The sequence below is a fragment of the Chelonoidis abingdonii genome, chromosome 3, assembly GCF_003597395.2.
Source record: "Chelonoidis abingdonii isolate Lonesome George chromosome 3, CheloAbing_2.0, whole genome shotgun sequence".
Lineage (NCBI taxonomy): Eukaryota > Metazoa > Chordata > Testudines > Testudinidae > Chelonoidis > Chelonoidis abingdonii.
In genome coordinates, this window is record NC_133771.1 from 50,760,049 (window position 1) to 50,779,681 (window position 19,633).

The 19,633-nt window shown below is 40.3% G+C and overlaps 1 protein-coding gene across 2 annotated transcripts in view; it reads right to left on the reverse strand.

The window, feature by feature from the left end:
* Nucleotides 1-2,908: 2,908 nt before the first annotated feature.
* The window catches only part of KHDRBS2 (KH RNA binding domain containing, signal transduction associated 2), a 679,144-nt gene continuing 662,419 nt past the window's right edge, over nucleotides 2,909-19,633 (reverse strand). For both annotated transcript variants that reach the window (XR_012655496.1, XR_012655495.1), the window contains 2 exons: nucleotides 8,083-8,225; nucleotides 2,909-4,503 (listed from right to left, as the gene is read on the reverse strand). The gene's annotated coding sequence lies outside the window, so the exon portion shown is untranslated. The remainder of the gene's footprint in view (nucleotides 4,504-8,082; nucleotides 8,226-19,633) is intronic.

The following is a 19,633-nucleotide window of genomic DNA, read 5'->3' on the forward strand; positions in this document are numbered from 1 at the left end:
ATGGAGTTTTTCCTTGCCTGCATAAGAAGTTGCCGTTTACCCCCATTACCACCTTACACAAAGTGTTGTTTAAAGAAATCCTCTCTTTGAATAGCTAAACCTGTCTTGTGCTCATGTTCTTCAGGAACAAATGAATGACAGCAACTATATAGCATTGTGGATTTTATTTATATCTTGTGCTTGCACAGCTTCAGTTGTGTTATGGTTTAAATCTACAAGACATGTCTATCTATTCTGAATTTATTAGTGTGCAGAATAGTGATCTGTAGGGTACCATGCAGCTTACTGTAGTGCTCATGAAAGGTGATAGATTGTTAGACCTGGAGAGTGAAATCTTCTATGCAGATATAACACGGACAGTCACAGTGCGAACTGTCTTACATCAGACCTGTCAAATCCACAGGTTGGACTATGTCTTTTCAGACCTAGTTGTGAAAGAAAACCCCTCTTATTGGCTGTATTCCATAATATCCAGCCTCCTGGGGAAGGCAGCCAATCAGAGCTGCTGTAATGTGGTTAGGGCCAGCTCAGTTCCTCAGCATGTGCACCAGGCCATTCTCATTCCCCCTTCTGCCCCCCTGCCAGTGTAGAGCTGGGACCTGAGTCTGCAACTCCAGCTGTTGGTCTCCCATTCCAGGCTTTGCCTGGGAACATGGGAAGAAAACCTTCAGGCCAAAGAGACTTGAAAGACGGTAAGGATATGAATGGAGAGAGTTCCCCATCTGCTGGCAGAGGAACTAACAACCTCATCCTATTTCCACAGATCAGAATTAGAGGAATTGGTGATGGTCTTGGGCTTTTTTCCAGGCATCCTAATGATGAGAGCAGTGGGAGAGGCTAGCATGCACTCTGCACAACGTTGCCCACACCAAGGGAGAGGAGCTGGCAGCCCTGCACTGTCACCATGTCTTCTAATTCACTCATCATTCATTTATGTAAATTTAAATCTACTGGCTTTTTGTTGACCAGTGTTGGCAGGTAAGCTATAGTGTCCCAAGAAGGTGCCTAAACTGTCATGTGACATACAAGGCAAGTAAAAAGACAGTGGGTCCAATCCTATACCAGTTGAAATATATTGCTGAACTGCCACTCAGTGAGAAGGATTGGGCCCAGATTCTCTCTCTTCAGAGGAGCTTGCAATTCAGTCTCCATGTTCATTCAATCACTGGCCTCTCTGCTGAGAATGTCAACAAATGTGCCAGTTAGTACCAGTCGGGGTGGCGATTTCTGTGACGTTGACACCTATCCACTGTGAACTGGACTGTGACCACCATTGTATTTCCCATAGGATGTTGAACAGCTGTCAGGTGGTAGTAATGGTGAAAGATATATTAACTGCTGTGTGCACACTGGTAAATCAGACAGAATCTACTGTCTCTAAAAATGCCTTTCATATCAAATTATGTTTACCTCTCTTTAATAATGCAACTGCTTTCCTTTCATGGGTCGTTAGTGTATTTTCCAGTTTATGGTTTATTCATACATAAAATACTAACTAATGGGTTGTGTGAGACAAAAATACAAAACAAATGCACATACATCCAAAGCTAAATTTTGAGCTGTCGGCATTATTCCCTGGAGGTACTTGCATTTGTTTTTTATTTTTGTTATAAACACATTGTGGGAGCACCCACTTTGTCAGGCTTCCACTATGTGCCCCTATGGTCTGTTGAACCTACAAAACATGCCATGAACCCAACTGCACATGCAGATCCACATTTGTGCACACAAAGGAGTACATTTTCAGTGAGGCCCAATATGCAGCCTCCACTTGTGTGAATTTGAAAAACAGTCTATTGTAAATTGGGCCATTTATTTCAAGAATCCATTAAAAAGAAACCCTCCTTGTTCTTAAAAAGCTCAATGGGCTTGCTCCATCATGGACCTTATCCTTTTCTGCTCCTTTACCAAACACCTTCCACTCACATATCACTTTCCTCTTTCTTCTCCTCTACCTCAATCTTGTTCCTATTTCAACAATAGACTCTTCCTCACCCCTCATCTTTTTTCATTTATGTATAAGTAAGGAGTTCTGCTCATAGGAAATCATGTGATCCTGTTCCTCCTGAGGTCTCTTCCAACTTGATATTCTATGATTCTATGATTTGCATCTCTGGTGTACATGTGACTATTCTGAGTGTTTTCAAAACATAAATTATCCTTTATAACTTCTAATTTGCATGCGGTAACTAAACAATGATGCCTCTGGTAGTCACAGTATTTCCTAGGAATTTCCTGTGCTAAGCATAGGGAACTTTGGGTAATGTTACAAATGACAACAGTAACAACCTAATCACAAAGGCAAAACTGAAAAGAGTATAACAACCACCAAAAAGTTACTTGATGTTCCATTCTGGTTTCATTATAAATATGGCAGTCTACTGTATGACTATCCAGATATATAGTTTTTAAAATGCACAGTATGAAAAGTGTAAGCACAGTGTCCTATCAAAAGCTGAAATTCTCCATCTAATCATAGGTGTTAATGTTGTTTTGTCCATATCTAGGAAAAAAGGTGTACAACAGGGACCAGCCACCTTTGGCACACAGCCCGCTAGGCCTGCGCCGCTTCCTGTAGCCCCCATTGGCCAGTGAGAGCTGCAATTGGCCGAACCTGTGGACGCGGCAGATAAACAAACTGGTCCAGCTCGGCCTGGACCACCAGGATGGTTACTCTGGAGAGCTGTGCGCCAAAGGTTGCCGATCCCTAGTATACAATGAAATCTATGAGGATTTCTTAGCAGCATGTTTGTACGCAATCAGATATATTAGTACAAATTTCAAATGCAAGGAGGATGTTAATGTATTTGTGTTATAAAGATTTAATAACTTCACAAACAAGGCATCATACCATTTACCGTTTTGTATTGTCTGTATATCTGCATCCTCATATTAACAGTAGGCACATTATTACAGAGGAGAGTTCAGTACAGCAATTTTAGTTTCATAACTAACAAATTATGTTAAGTTACAAAGAACCAGACATAATACATTAAATTGCCGTTTGTGGAATTTTTCTAGACACTAAGAAAACATTAATTTCTATAGATACTTATGAAATGAACAACCATTAAGGATTTTTTATGTGTAGTTTTGCAAAATCTTTGAAGTTTCAAAATATGTTGCAGATTGTGAGTACACTGAAAAACTATTCTACCTTATAGCTGAAAACAAAGGATGACATATGTATCTGCAGTCTCTAGTGGAAAAGGAAATCAACAAGGAAAGGAAAAAAAAACAAATACTTTTTGTACTCAAGGCCTGGAAAAAATTTTTGGATCAAGTCACCTGATCTCCCCCGCTCCTTATCACTGAACTATGGCAGGGCAATCAGAGAGGACAAAGTAATGTGCATGACTAAGGTGAAGCTCAAGTACCAGAGAGTGGTTGTTCACTTAAAACCAAAACATGGGAAACCAAAAATCTTCTGGTGCTGTCACGTCCAAGCCACCAAAGCTAAATGGCTTTCCTCAGCAAGATGCTGATTTGAAAGTATCATGAAGATGGAATTTCTTCAGGCTTATTTCCCTGGAAAATACATATATGAACATCACTTTGTCTTCTCTTAATTTCTACCTGACAGATCTTGAGCAGGATCCACCCATACCGATAGCACTAACAATATTTAAAAGCTGGTTATGGTTTGAAAGAATTTAATGTTTCTGCGTAACAGATTTTAACATTGCTAACACCTAAACTGTAATTCTACACATTGTATCAAACTTCTCAAATATCAGGCTGGATAAGCAGAAGGGTTTTTAGCTAGTAAACAAGAGCTCTGCTTTTCCCGTGTCTAACTTTAATTTTAATTACATCATTTGCTCAATAATTAGGAATAGTCTTGGTTATAGGAACCTTAAAGGTATGTTTAGGTGTTGAAAAATGTAACATTTCTCTTATAGCTTACCTTTTGTTTCCTCAGACCTGTAGTCCTAGAGGAAGAGTCTTCACGTGTGTAATGACTAAACTCGACAGATCAGATCATGACAGTTTCATATGTTTAGTAGTTTGTTACTAAGTTATTGGATTCATTGTAAATTTCTTTGCCTTAAAGCGTCTCCATATCTTGAGGAAGGAGCCAATGTAAAACAGAGATGCAATGCATCAGCTAAAATGGGCATGTGTGATTTCAGAAGGCAAATGTTGAATTCTAAAAGATATCCACTGTATATAGTTATAGATACTGATGAAATGCATAATATAGGTTTGAACTCTTTGGTATAGTTTAGGTGTTTGACATACAAGTAGGATCCACACTTGGAAGATTACAACAGGAAGACATTTATTTCACAGCCTTGTTATAATCTTTGTCAGAAGAAAGAAATAAAGTTGTTCCATTTTCAGCTCTTGATTAAAATCTTTTTCACTGGAAAATAGTGCCATGGTATTACACTCTTATATTCTTGGGATAATAAGGATGTAACATCCCATTTTGACCTTTCAAAATGCTGTGTTTTGATTTGCTTGTCATTACATTTCTGCCAACTTTCCAGTCTTATTAGCCTGTGAAAAGAGAATGGAATGAGACGCAGTTAAGATACAGAATACTGAGGAAGATCAAAGTACAACACACTTACGTAGTTCAAAACACATAGCATACATTAATATTTTTGGTATTTTAACATCATTGCATCAGAACCTAACAAGAATTGTGAAGTGGTACCTATTCAACTCATCATCATGACAATTCAGAGACTGTAATCTGCATATCTTCAGATCTTATATTTGCCGGAAGGTGTAGCTACTGCAATCTGAAAGGCTACATATTTCCAGTGTCTTTAGAAATATTTTAGAAAAGGAGGAATTAAAGCATTGTATCACAATCCCCAAAATAGATATTTCAATAAAAGTTATAGTGTATGTGACTGAGGGTCAGATTCTATCAGCCTTACAAAACTTCACAGATTCTTAGACCAGTCTACATTAGAAAATTAGGTCTGTTTAACTACATCAATCAGGGGTGTGAAAAATCCACACCTGAGTGGCATTGTCAAGTCAGAGTAAGTCCCCAGATAGACAGTGCTAGGTCAACAGAAGACCTATCTACCGCATCTCGGGGAGGTAGATTACTTATGCTGATGGTAGAATCCCTTCCATCCGTGTAGATAATGTCTACATAGAAGTGCTACAGCAGCCCAGCTGCAGTGGCCCAGCTGAGCTGCTGTTGCATTTTAAGTGTAGAGAAATCCTTAGATTCATAGATTTTGAGACCAGAAGTGACCATTAATTATCATCAGTCTGATCTCCTGCATTACATAAACAGAAGACTTCTTGATAATTTCTGCATCAAGCCCATAACTTGTATTTGAGCTATGGCACATCTTTTAGATACACTAAATAGACTGAGCTTCTTTAGTCTCTCCTGATAAGGCATGTTTTCTATGCAGCTCTTTCCTGAAGCCTCTCCAATTTTTCTACATCCTGTTTGAATTGTGGGCACGAGAACTGGAGATTGTATTCAGTAATGGTCTTACTACTGCCATATATGGAATACCATCGCCCTATTTCTACTCGATATTCCCCTGCTTATACTTCCAAGAATTACATTTACCCTCTTAGCTAAAGCATTGCACTCGGACCACATGCTCAATTTGTTATCTACCATGATCTCTCAGTTCTTTTCAGAGTCACTGGTTTCTAGGATACCATTGAAGAAAGTGGGGCTACTCACAAAGAAAGATACTACTCAACATGAATAAAGTGGCAGAATGTGGCACTTTTATAATGCTTTCACCTTACCTGACACTTTCTTAGTATAAATAAAAATGTCAGCATTCTTCCCAATGTCAGTGTGATACCAATTAAAGTTACACCGTGATAAAAACTTTTATGAGGACAATATTATCTACTTCAGATAAACAGCTTGTAACTTTCAATATGTCTTGCTTGTTTGCCTTAGCTACTTTGTCTTGCAGTCTGTGAATATATGTAAGTTTCCTAACAGATGGGAAAACTAAACACTTTAAGTTGAAGTGCTCATCCTTTTTATTGGATTGCAAGCATAGTAGCAAAATATGCTTTCAAGTAATCGCTGACCTACAGAACCCACCATCTCTGGGACTGACAATATACAATTAAATGTCAATTCAATAACACAATACCCAGTTCAGCAATGGTCCTCTTGTGAGCAAAACCTACATCAGTGTCAAATTTTAGGATGATTGCTAAGAGCTTGTGGTGACTATTGGGCCAATTTGTTGTGGAGCTTTTAGTTTACAATTGTTTTGAAAGGTTACATTCACCAGCACAATGAAAAATTAACACTGAAAACAAAGCAGCATGAAATAGCTAATGTGTGAGTTATTAACATTCATGCATTATTTCACGTTACACAGTTGTTTGAATACTTCCTACCTTTGGAAAATGTAGTTTGAATGTCAAAATGTCCATTTAAAAATTCTCATGATTTTTACTTATTGGTGGAAATATATTTTTACTGATTCTGCAGCAACAAAGCTAACAGGCCAGCAGTCGACATTCTAAGACCCAGCGTTAACACTTTCTCTCGTATATGATAAATGTCTAGCAGGGATGGTCTAGACAGTATTTGGTCCTGCCATGAGGGCAGGGGACTGGACTCGATGACCTGTCAAGGTCCCTTCCAGTCCTAGAATCTATGAATGACCTACTACCATTCACAGTTTTGTAGGTCAGTAAGGCTTAATTCACAAAAGGAGTAAGGTGCCTAACTGTCACTTTTGGCATCTAAATCAGGTCCCACTGGGGGTTTACAAAACCCTTGTTCAGTTTCTGCTGAACACTGTAGGCACATAAACTTACTCAGCAATGACTTTTGGGGGGGTAAAAGTTCCCTTAGCACCTGTGTTTCTGTCTTTGGGCATGCACACTGCAGCCCCATGCCTGATGCCCAGATGCCTAAGCCCCAGATAGATGCATGAACAAGGGGAAACTGGAATTCTTCTGCCTAACTCACCTACATGGCCCAATCCAGTAACTATGCTCACACTTTGCCTTCCAGACTGCCCCCCCCCCCATAGGTGAACTTATACAATATGGCCAGAGCAGGAGTTAGGGTACTCACCTGGGATGTGGACAACACCCCCAGTCCACCAGCGGGGGAAGAAGGGATTTTGATCCAGGCTAAGCCACTGCACATGAGAATACTCTAACTATTCGGCTAAGAGATTTTCTGATGTGGGGCCTCCTCAATCTCGCCTGTAGAAGCAGCAGGAGAGACTGAGAAGCCCCACTTCCGACTATCCATAACTCAATGGTTAGAGCACTCACCTGAGGGGTGACAGATTCCAGTTAAAATCCTTTCTCCGAGGTGACTTGAACTGGGGGTCTCCCAGGTCGCAACTGAGTATCCTAACCACTGGACTAAAAATTATGAGGGAGCCTCCAACCTCTTCCAAAATGGAATAGGCACCTAATGCCAAGAGTGGGTCTGCAGCTGAAACTCCTGAACAGAGGGAGGCTCCTATTTCCAAGAGAGGGAAGGGCTTAGCACACACCTCTCAGCTCAGCATCTCCAATTGGTTAGCTTAACTGATGTACCACCTAGAATTCTGGGTTCCATTCTGAGGCACCTATCTCCCTCCATTCCATATAAGGAGCCCTGGTGAATAACAGTGATTTTCCAAGTGCCTAAAAGTTAGGTATGGCGATGCTGAGTGTCACAACACCTAAGTATTTTTGTGAACCTAGCTCAAAGTGTTTTAAAAGCACACAGTAAGACTCTTTTTAATTACCTCTTATCAAACCTAAAGGTACAACAGGAAACAGTATATTGATATAACATGGTCTAAAACAACTGTGGACAATGAAAGAGGCAATTAATTTCTTTCATGTGATTTGCATCATATCCACAAGTAGCAAAGGATGAACACAAGAATACAGTAACAGGCAAGGACTCTTGGATTCATCTTTATACAAAGGATTAGGATCATCATGAACATCAGTGACTACAAGTTTTATGCCGAGTCCCTCTCAGATACATTCTCCTCTAGATGTACACATGTAGCTCCCGCTCCTAATGTAGCTTCAACCCTAATGCTATGTCTTGGGTGGTGGGAAGTCTAAGCACTCTACAGATATGATCTAAAGTAACCTCAGTCTTACCTCATTTTGTTCTTCAGACTGAATAGTGAAATTTTCCTGGCGCAACCAGCACTATCTATATAGATTCCTTGTATGAAAAAAATCCAGCTGATTTCTTTCTTCTCTTTTCACCTTGATCAATTGGAATCCTCCTTATGTGTCTCCTATAAGGAGATTAAGTGGAAAAGATTGAAACTATGAAGCCATATGTGTTTGCACTGCTATTTTTGCCCATCTACATAACTAATTTGCACAGACTTAAAGATCACAAGTGTTTTGTTCTGAGCTACCATAAAAACCAGCCAATCACCTAATGGAGCCATATGGCTCTTCTTCTGATCAGAATGAGATTGCTGTCACTTAGTACAACTTCAAAGTGCTATATGGGGAGTTGCGTGCACAAATTCTATTAACAACAGGGCTGGGCAAATCATTTTGCCTAATTTCAAACCCACTCAAACTTCAGACTTATTAGTTTTATGTTCTATTTAGCAGGGACTAAAACAAATATATACAGACTGATTCAAAAATGAAAGATGAGGCAGAATAAAATCTAATACAAAATAATATGAACAGTATATGAACAGTAGTTACCTGGCACTCATTAATGCCAGTTTACCTTTTTGGACGTGATAGTCTCCCCCTAAAACATAGTACAAGTTTCCTGTGAGCTAAAAAAACAATTTTCTTCTATGTTCCTTGAAAAAGAACATGGATTTAAATGACTAGAAAAAAGTTGTTAATTTTGATTAGTTTTGCGAATATCAAAATATTTTGATCACAAAATCCCAAACTGCACGCAATTTGTACATTTCAACATATCAACAACAGTTCTGAGGCCAGTGATGCTGATTTAAATGTTGAAACAGGAAGGGTAGTATACATACAATACTGAGCATGTAAAACCTATTTTCTATTTAGATCCTCTCTCTGCACATACACACACACATACACACACACAAATCCCCTTCCCTTGAAATATTTTAAATGAGTCTGGCAAAGCATTTGAGAATATGCAATATAGGGAATGATTCTACATTGCAAAGGACAAAAATGTGCGACCCAACAGGTCTTTCCCATACCAGCTTTTTCTGATTGGATGATAAATGTCAAGGAGGTTTCTCCAGAAGTGATTGTTCTAAATACTGCTTAATGCTTGTCATCAAATAAATAATTTTTCACTAGTCACTGAAGTCTAGTGGGTAGTTTTATTCCATGCAAATTTCCCTTTTTTTTGTTTTGTTTTGGGTAAGCAATAAAGTAGAACAATCCCAGAGAGACAGAGAGAGCAAGAGAGAATGAGAGAGAGAGAGCCTTTTAATCCCTGCAGGATATTGCTTAACCTATTTACATCCATCAAAGTCGTCTCTATGTATTTTCAAACAGATGAATTGTACAACAATGACTAGGTAAACTTGGATGACTTAAAATATCTGAAGTAGATTAATTAATCTAATCATACTCTTTACTCTGTGTCTCATTCCTTTCATAGATACAGTCTTCATTTCATAATCACAATTTGCAATAAGTAAAAAGGAAAGCTGACAATCCCTAAAAGACTTCTAAAGTTTATCTTAACAACAACAGTGGCCAGGATTACCCATTGCTTAGATTTCAAAAGAATAGAAAGTCCTATGGAAAAAAGCAAACACTATTATTATACCATATACAACCAAATACAGGTTTGTGAACAGTCTTTGCTCTTGCATCTACAGACACATGACTATGAAGCCTAATTCAGTTGTTATTCTGTGACAACCTCTATTCCATTGTTTATTTTCACTTACCCCACTCACCACTTACAATAACGGAGCTCTTGCCATTCAGACTACAAGGCTCTTGGAACATGCTTAAGAAATCTGTCTTCATCTTAATGTGGGAATGGGGTCTTACATAATTTATGGAATGTCAGTCAGCAAGGTTGATGGCTGAACATACTGAGGTATTTGTTGCTGAGATCTTCTTCTTCTATGTAAAATAAATATACAAAATAGTTGACTGGGTTGAATACTCATTTCTTATTAAAAAAATCCAGGCAGAACATCAGAGTCCAGATACCCCAAGCGGAGAAAAAGAGGTCTAAACCCCAAAGAATAAGCAACTGAATCGGCTGTATACAATATTATTGTATCTAAATATGTCAATAAGGTCTTTAATGAAAACTTGTAATGGTCTGAACTTGAGGTCATTAGATCATCTGGATTCATGTTATAGTTAGGAATATATGTATATCTGTAGAACAGGGATCGGCAACCTTTGGCAAGCAGCTCATCAGGGAAATCCTCTGACAGGCTGGGATGGTTTGTTTCCTGCAGCATCCGCAGGTTCAGCCAAATGCAGCTCCCACTGGCCGCGGTTTGCCATTTCAGGCTAATGGGGGCTGCAGAAAGCGGCGTGGGCTGAGGGATGTGCTGGCCGTCGCTTCCCGCAGCCCCCATTGGCTTGGAATGGTGAACTGCAGCCAGTGGGAGCTGCAATCGGCTGAACCTGAGGACACTGCAGGTAAACAAACTGTCCCAGCCCAACAGTGGATTTCCCTGATGGGCCCCATGCCAAAGGTTGCCGATCCCTGGTGTAGAACATTGTAATTGTAACTAGGATGCAACTGCAGCATCACCTCGCAATAGAGGGTGAAGTAATCAGGCAAGGAGAGACACCACTCCAGCTAGTTGTTTACACAAAATTAATTGCAAGCACCTAACATTGTAAAATCTAGGGAAAGACAATGGTGCACAATTAAAATTAAAGGAAAGACATTGAAACAGAAACGAAAACCCCAGTCTTGGGAAAACTAAGGAAGGAGGGAGTTTCTCGTGCTCTGTGTAATCACGAATAATCATAGTCTGAGAGACAGGGAAAAAGCACATCTAAAGTCTGTTAAAAGGGAAAAGGTGAAGTGAAGGTTGTCCTGAAATTGAGGGCAAGCATTTAAGCAGGGTGCTGTCTGTGAAACAATGGATCCCCTCTAGGACACAGGACATGCTGGGAAACTATGCAGAGACAATAGGTAATTTGTAGTAGATAGGGAAATTTAGCTAATATGGAAATGTAAAGCCGTAGATTGCATCTTTGTGTTTATTTTCTGTGTAACTTGTATGTGTTTGGTTTTCCTTACTATTTCATCTGTAAATCTACAATTTTCCTATTAAATAAACTTTATTTATTTTTACCCTAAGCAGGTCTCTGTTGTGCAAACTGTGTGAAGTATATGTCACTAGGAAAACTGATAATTGGGGGCAAGTTTACTCCCTGAAGAGTGACAAACCAGATGGGAAAAGTTCAAGTGGCTGGTAGTTAAGAACTCAGGGAGATAAATTTGGGGGGACTTGGACCAGAAGGGCTAGTGGAGTGAACCTGCCAGGAGTAACCTGGTGTATGGAAGCCAGGGTTGAGATCTTTATGCTTGTAAGTTGGCTACAGCTGTCAGAGCCACAGCAGCATAGCCATGGGTGGTGGGTGAACCACAGGCTCAGGGAGACTAGCCCCCGGCCAGACCCACCCCTTCCAACTGAGGCCCTGCAACTCCTGCTCCCTTTACCCCCTGAAGCCCACAGCCCCCCCCCAACCCCCTCCCTGCCAAACAGCCACCAGCCCCCTCGGCCCTGGGTCTCCTGAGCACCTCCAACCCCATAGTGGTGGTGCACAGTTCACCCCTCCCCCAACCCTGGAGCACTGGGTAGTGTGGCCCCATCACCACAAGCCCTCCCAGTGCTAGGCGGCCCTAGCTGCCCCAGCCTCAGCCAGATTCCCTTCTTGGAAGAGGAGCAGCCTGCCTGGGCTAGGGCCAACTAGCAGCAGGAGGGAGCCTGGGGCGGAACGTGGGTGGGGCCATACGGGGCTGTTTGGGGAGGCACAGCCTTCCCCAATCTATTACATGCGCCACCCAGGAGCATAGCATTAACGTACCAAAGTTACAGTGACAGAACCCTTGACTGGTCTGGCTGATACCAAAACATTATAGAGTGGCCTACTAGAACCTCCAGGAAGGGAAGAAACTTGTCTCTAGCACTCATCAGGGATGGAGATGAGGGTAGGGAGTTAAAATCAGGAGCTTTTTCCTCCTGCCCACCCCTAGCTATGTTTTTAACATATTCCTTCCTGGTTATGAAACTGGAGCCCATGGTAACCATGCTCTGCACCAAAAGGCAAGTGATGAACTCTAGTGTAAGGGAGAGAGTAACTCCTGTGGCTGTGCAGCTAAGCTGCAGAGACTGAATGGTCCATGGAAATGGGAGTACTAAAGCAAGGGTTTCGATAGGCTCATTTACAGTCACTTTCCTCCTCACCTGAACAACACACCACCACCTTGTGGCTATATTCTGGCAGATAGGATCATTAGTGACATTTTCTAAATTCTGAAATCACTTGCCCTAGGACTTCAATAGTTTCTCCATCTGTGTCATGTCATTTTGTTAAATCTTAATATGCCACATCCAATTAATAAGGACTATACTAATCAGTGATGGACACAATCAACCTGTGTCTAGGACCACAGAGGCTGGACTCAGGTAATTATGCAAGAATTTCTGCTTTCATTAAAAACCAAAAAGGGTAAGCCCTCACGATGGTGATAAAAAGCTTGAACACATGGAGGTAGGGTAACTCATGCAGTGAAGTGTGTCTGCATCTGCAGAAAGCCTGAAACAAGAGCTCAGAGACAGACAAACTACCCCATGAAGCTAAATGAGGTGTTAACCCCAAGATATGCTGCTAAGGGGAGCACTGTCAATTCTGCCCTAGGAAATGAACAAGGATTCTGTATGCAAGGAGGAAAAAAGAGCTGCAGGCCTTGCTTACTCACATGCAGATAAATCCTCTCTGCTAAGTCAATGATGGGGCCGTCTCTGCTTCTCCAGAGTGAGGGAAGCAGGGACCTCTGCTCAACATTGATGCTTTTCGGGGGTTGGGGAATCCTGCTACTATCATTTGAAATGCAGATGAGCCCTTAGCCCTAGGGCAGGGCCACAGTGGCAGAGCCACAAGGGACCCTTTGTTGTGATGCATGTAGAGCCCTGGTTTGCCTTAATTTGGTTCTATAACTATACAAAGACATAACGGGCTTTATTTTCAGAAATGCTGAAACACTTGCAGTCAAGGGCAGTTGTGGAAGTTGACCAGCTCTGAAAATCAGAACCTAAATATATGGAAAAAAATGATTTCAACTCATATTACAGTATTTAATTAATGACCTTTGCTAAGATAAAGACTTCATCTGTAAAATGCAAAAATGTATTCCATTTCCCATTTGCCACAACACAATTCAATGTGTAGTGATGGTATATATACACACTGCCAACTACTTTTACATCATTTTCAGAGATACATTTTAAGAAGTTCAGCATTTTTTACTTCTTCATGCAATGGGGACAAAGTAACTCGCCATGACAAAAATCAGGCTTCACATGAAATATTTGGAAGTGTAATCATACAATTGAGGGTCAAAATATACTATAGTAGAAACTATAAATACAAAAGCAGTGAACCAAGTCCATTCTAGCCTCAAGGTTTGATTCATGATGAAATATGTTTTGTTATTATTTCCTAAGATCTTATAGGTTTGAATAAAGGTACACAAAAAGTATCAGAGGGGTAGCTGTGTTAGTCTAGATCTGTAAAAGCAGCAGAGAATCCTGTGGCACCTTATAGACTAATAGACGTTTTGGAGCGTGAGCTTTCGTGGGTGAATACCCACTTCGTCAGACGCAGTGGGTATTTACCCACGAAAGCTCACGCTCCAAAACGTCTGTTAGTCTATAAGGTGCCACAGGATTCTCTGCTGCTGGTACACAAAAAAACTCCCTGAATTTCTCCGGAATGATAATAGTGTATGGATTACTTCAAATTATAAACATCAAAAACCATAACCACTGGAAATAGCTTTTTTCAGTGTTGAAAGCACCACATACATGCTGAACAGATGAAATTTACACAGCTTATTATTTAACAATAGCAAAAGCCATTTTGCTTTATTGCTGGGTTAAGCAGATATCACATAAAATTGCACTGAATTTTGAAAACGGAAATTGGTGACGTTTAATGCTAGAATAGAAGGTATTTTTCATGGATTAATGGTATTTTTCATAGGATTTCAGATTTCTTGGCCAGGAACAGAAAAGAAAAGGGCCAAAAATATATAGATTTTTGCACAGGCCAAATGTAATCATTGTTATAATTTGGGAACAACGTGGCTGTCCTAGAGACTTAACATTCCTCTCATTTTGGTAGGTGTACGCCACTGAATAACAATGAATTACTTTTTAAAGGACCCTTCCTTTCAACAGGATAGGAAGAATGGTTCCAGGACTCTATTTGTGCTTATGAATTGACAGAAGATGGAAATCAAAGTGTGAACAGGGTTTATGAACACAATTAGCACATCAGTGTTCAGGTTTGCACTGCTTAATTTTTATTTTTATTTTTTTAATTTTTATTTTTTTTTTCATTTTGAAACTTGATTTTTAGGGTTAATTTGCTGCATGTGGACAAATCCACCCCTTGCTTATACCCATGCAACCCAACAGAAACCTATGTTTTGTCCTGGGCACGTTCACTGTATTAGAATAGCATGTAAGCAGCTTATAGCACCAGAATGCATGGACTGATAGATTTATACTACATAACTAGTGTATGGTATCATGTCTAACAGCAGCTGTGAGTTTGGAGGACAGTAATTTCAGGTCTGTGGGAAAAAAAGATATGGCAAAGTACTAAAGCCTGTTTGTCACTTTATGTATGTGAGTAGTCCCATTGACTTTACTGAGACTACTCACAGTTATGCATGTGCTTAAGCACTTGACTGGATCAGGGCAAGCTATATATTTTAAAAAGAAAAACCCTTTTCTTTATGGAAAATACTGCGGTACTTCTTAATTTTTGCTAATTAATGATTTTTCGGCTCGCAGCTGCATCTTTACTTCATGCTATTTGATAGCTATTCACATGCAACTATTCCCAAAAATACTATGCTTTGTAGTTTGCAGATTCAGGACCCTAGAGCCTAATCTCAAACCCTTTGAAGTCCATAGGAATCTTTCCATTGACTTCAATGAGCTCTGGATCAGGCTCTGAGGTCCTGAATCTGCAAACTACCAGGCATAGTACTGACTCTTGCAAATAGCAGCATTGACTTTCAGTACAGTATAAAGAACATGAGCCCTGCAAATAATGTCAAAACTGAGAAAATATGAACATAACAAGGCCATATGGGCTCAGATCAATGGTCCATCAATATTCTCTGTTTTTATGTTTAACACAATGGAATTTTAGAGACTAATTTTACAATCCTTGCTGCTGTGAGCAGTCCCATTGAAGCAGTAGTCAGGTGAGGAAAGGTCTGCCTAATTTTTTAAAAACGCACTTTATTTTATCATTCACATACATGAACTTTCAAAACAAGTTTAAGCAAATCTTATCATAATCTGTATTTGTTACCTTTAAGGACCCTGTTGTGTTTCGTCAGCCTCTTATTATCTGTGATTTTTAGTGTGTTCAAATTCCAAGAGTGGTAACCATATATTATAAAATGTACTTGATCTTGGTACAAGGTTCCTTACCATATTTTTTTGAAAGGATTTCTCATACTTCATTTCTTCATGCCATTATTATGTCGGGGTTGGGAACCTGTCCTTTTCCAAAGACAAGCTTCCACTCTTGGGGTTTGCATAACTGAGCTTTTATTGTACATTGTGCCACCCATAAACACTGTCAGAAAGACTCATTGAAGTGGCAGAAATTGTAGAGGAGAAGGTTCTTGTACCAGCTGTTGTGAGACTATAAAGGAATAGTGAGGGCTAGCCCTAGATGTTTTGCTGCCCAGGGCAGAAAATAGTTTTGGTGCTCACGCCCCACCCCTCAAATGGCTGACCAAAAAGACACAACAAAACACAACAGAGTGGCTGAGAGATGTGCCCTATCTCCCCGACAATGATTTGGCATCCCCCAGAAATTGGTGACCAGGGCGACTGCTTGCTTCTGGGAACAGTAAGGCTGCCAGTATTAGTTGAGGCAGTAGAGATGTTGATATGCTATCTAGAAAATATTAATCCCTTGCAGTAAATTGAACACTGACACTTCTTTCTGCATTTTTAAAACATTTCTTGTTGTCACTGTTTCCAAACAGAGGGGGTGTGTTGTCTGCAGGCCTCTTGACCAATTCAATCTTCCTGGGAAGACTCAACAAAAATAATAGTGACCAAAATTTTGTAGTGGTGAAGTAGTGTAATTTCTTTTTGTAGTGTTCCCAGAAGGAAAAATACGCTTCAGTACAGGATGGTACCGTAATGATATTCGTAATACAGCTGGTCAGACAAGTTGTAGAAGGACTAGAAAAACTAGTTGACAGAGGCATATTATATACATCGCCTTGAGTTCACTTGTGACATTCTGCATCACTGACAGCAGGGTTTTCAAGGTCTCATTCTACAATGATTGCTCTTTCTCTGACATTTGAATGGAGCAAGATTCAACCTCAAGTCATCTCTTGTTCTGTCCACAAGACTTTCTGAAGCTCATCAGAGGGAATTCCACTACTCTACCTGGTAGTGTTGTGTGGCCACCTTTAACAAATCAGCATGTACAAGCAAGTCCTGACAGAGGCCTCCTAAGTTCTATAGTTATTCCTCTCAGTATAGGGAACTCTGGGCCATCTGAGATACCATGTGAGATAACTGTTAGTAAATACTGACAATTCAATGACATCCACTGAGACTTAAGGATAAATTGATCCTTTTTATTTGAATGCATTGTTTAAATCAGTTCATTTTTTATTTGGATGAGTTCCCTTGTTTATTACATATATTATGTTTAATCTTCACTGACTTCAGTGAGGATCCTTGAAGACTTCAATGAATATGTACGGACGTATACTACCCTGCATTCTGAGCACGCAACCCTATCTTAACATGTGTTCTCCTCTCTATGTATCTGCACCTTATGAAATGGTGCCTGATCTTCTATAGAGTGCATCATTCACTCCAGCACTGTCACACTAGAGCTGGGTGACACATGATTACATTCTGCCCAAAAGTTTGGGGTTCCAGATCAATGGGAATGCTGCAAATGTAAGCAACGTTTTAAAACATAAATCATTTCTGTGGCAGAGAGGGACAAAAACTGTGGAAAAGACCAAGAGCATAGGAACAAAGGATGTGATATACCATTTATCCGGCTAGTCCAGGATCCTGTCTCTCAAATGGTCATTATCTGATGCTTTCAAGGAAGTTGAAAACTCCCATAATGTTCCCAGCCAATTGTGCAGTGCTGTGTGGGGAAGTGGGATAACCATGTGAAGGAGGAAGGATTGCTTCCTGATCTCTGTGGGTAATCAACATCTGACTTGAAAAATGAACTTTGCATGGTACCGAGTCGTTAAACATTCAGCTAGTGGTTAAACAGCCAGTCACCTACGAAACAATTTGCTGGACTCTGTCCTTACTGAAATAGGCAACTGTGCAGTACAATGGTAGCTGAAACTCTGTTTTGACAAATAGTAATAATGTACATTGATAGGCTTAATACTCATGTACAATCCTGGGTTCTAAATTCACTGTAACCTCTCATGGCAAGTACTTAAGGGGGATCATTGTGAATACCAATGGAAACATCTGCTTGATGCACAACAGAGTTTCAAGACACAAACATAATATTAAGTAAATATAATTAGATAGTATTATAATATTCTCATTATTTTCTGTTTTATTGATCAATGGTCTGCCCTCAGCTTATTAGCAGTATCTGTAAAAAACTTCCACTGACCTCTAAGGAAGCAGTTATATCATTGCTGAGAGCTTTGAAAAGCCGACTCCTCATCTCAAAACATACATAGCAAAAGCAGAAAGTAGTCTGGGACAGGCAACAAAAACCATACATATAATAGAATCCCACTGTCTGGGACACCCTATCGTGTACTCTGGGGAATTATAGAATTAATCATAGCCCACTACCCTGACAGTTCTTGTACTCAAGGCATGAAGCTGTACTCCATTCAAGGAGTGATAATCCTCCCACCATTACCTTTGGATGGGCTTGTTATGTTAGTTTTGTACATTAACCCTTCATGATTGCAGTACTGAGGTATGCTTTACATTTCTCATCTGCATAAGTGGCTACTATGGGTAACCAGTTTGTTCTCTGTTGGTTTTCTGAAGAAAGATTTGGATATTCTACCAGCGCCTTGGTTGTTTTTAACTTCTCCAACTAGGTCATGTTCAGAGGTCCTAGCACCTGATTCTCCCTAGGCATACATAATATAAAAGTGGGAGCATATTTTAAATTGGCACCCAGTGCCTTTATGACTTGTCTGCAAGTAGTATTCATTAAAAATAGCCTTATCTGCCACTGTCTTTACTTCTCTTGAAGTGCCTTCCAATCTTAGGATTTGGAAAACTCTTTGACATCTGCAGAGTCTTTAAATAGATATGCAAGTTCTGCTATTCCAGGGTGATGCGTGTTGTTTACTTGTCCATCCTTATTTCCTGATTAGGTCCTGATATTGGCATTCTCAGGAACAATAGGAAAATGTCACTATTTCACTGTCATGCTCTGGTCTGATCTAGCATCAATAGAGGTTCCTGATTTGACAGCATTTTCTCCTGGGTGATTCCTATCTCAATACAATGTTAAGGCTGACTCACGGCTGCTACTGAGAGTCTGCCTAGGTTTCATCTCATCAAATATTCCAAGGTCTTCACTGTGGGATAACTGTTACTCCTACAGCTTCTATCTGAGGGATTATGTGAGAGTGGCTGCTTCCAAATACTGAGCTGAAGTTGCTGCCTCCTGTATTGCTTCCCTCTAGCACTGCAGCTTTCCATTCATCCTTGATCCCCTCCCCTGCTAGTCATTGCTCACTTGGAACTGGCTGTAAGATTTGAAGGACAGAACCGCAAGGAATGTAGGTGGTGCAGATAAGCTGCCCAAAGACTGTATAACTGAGAGTCCCAAGTGAGGCATGAGCAGACATTGTGTGGTAAAGGATGGGTGTTCAGTGGGTGAAAGGAAAGATGCATGGAAAATGGAAAAGGCCCTTCTAAGATGGAGGAAAGGTGACAATTTTAATTGTGGGTGGCCCATCCACATAAAGTTAAACCCTTCTGTGAGGAAATACCAAATGCAGTGCCCATTTCTCACTGGCCAGCTCCCACACTCTGGCCATCATCCCCAGAGAAAAGTATAAGTTCACAAGCCTACCTTTATGAAATGTTGGTATCTTAAGCTTTTTGAACATGACTGATGGAGCTCAAAGACTTTTAGAGGACACGTAATACTTCAAGAAGTTTATGCAGGTAAATGGTTTCTAGAAGCAGTAATGGAGTCCTCTTTTTCCTCTGTTTTTAAATGGTCCCATTGGTTTATCAACACTGTCCATGTTCCTCTCTGGTCTTTATGTGTACAATTTTTTCACAGATGCAGTGTCAGTGCGTAGTACAGTTCTAAACACAGATTCAGCACACAATGGAGAACGGCCTGCTAAAGATGATGGACAAGAGAGGAACAGGAACCTCAGAAGGAAGGGGACAAAAGAGTGAAGGGGACTGCTGAAGGGGCAGGCACCCTCTCAAGAAGGGGATGGACT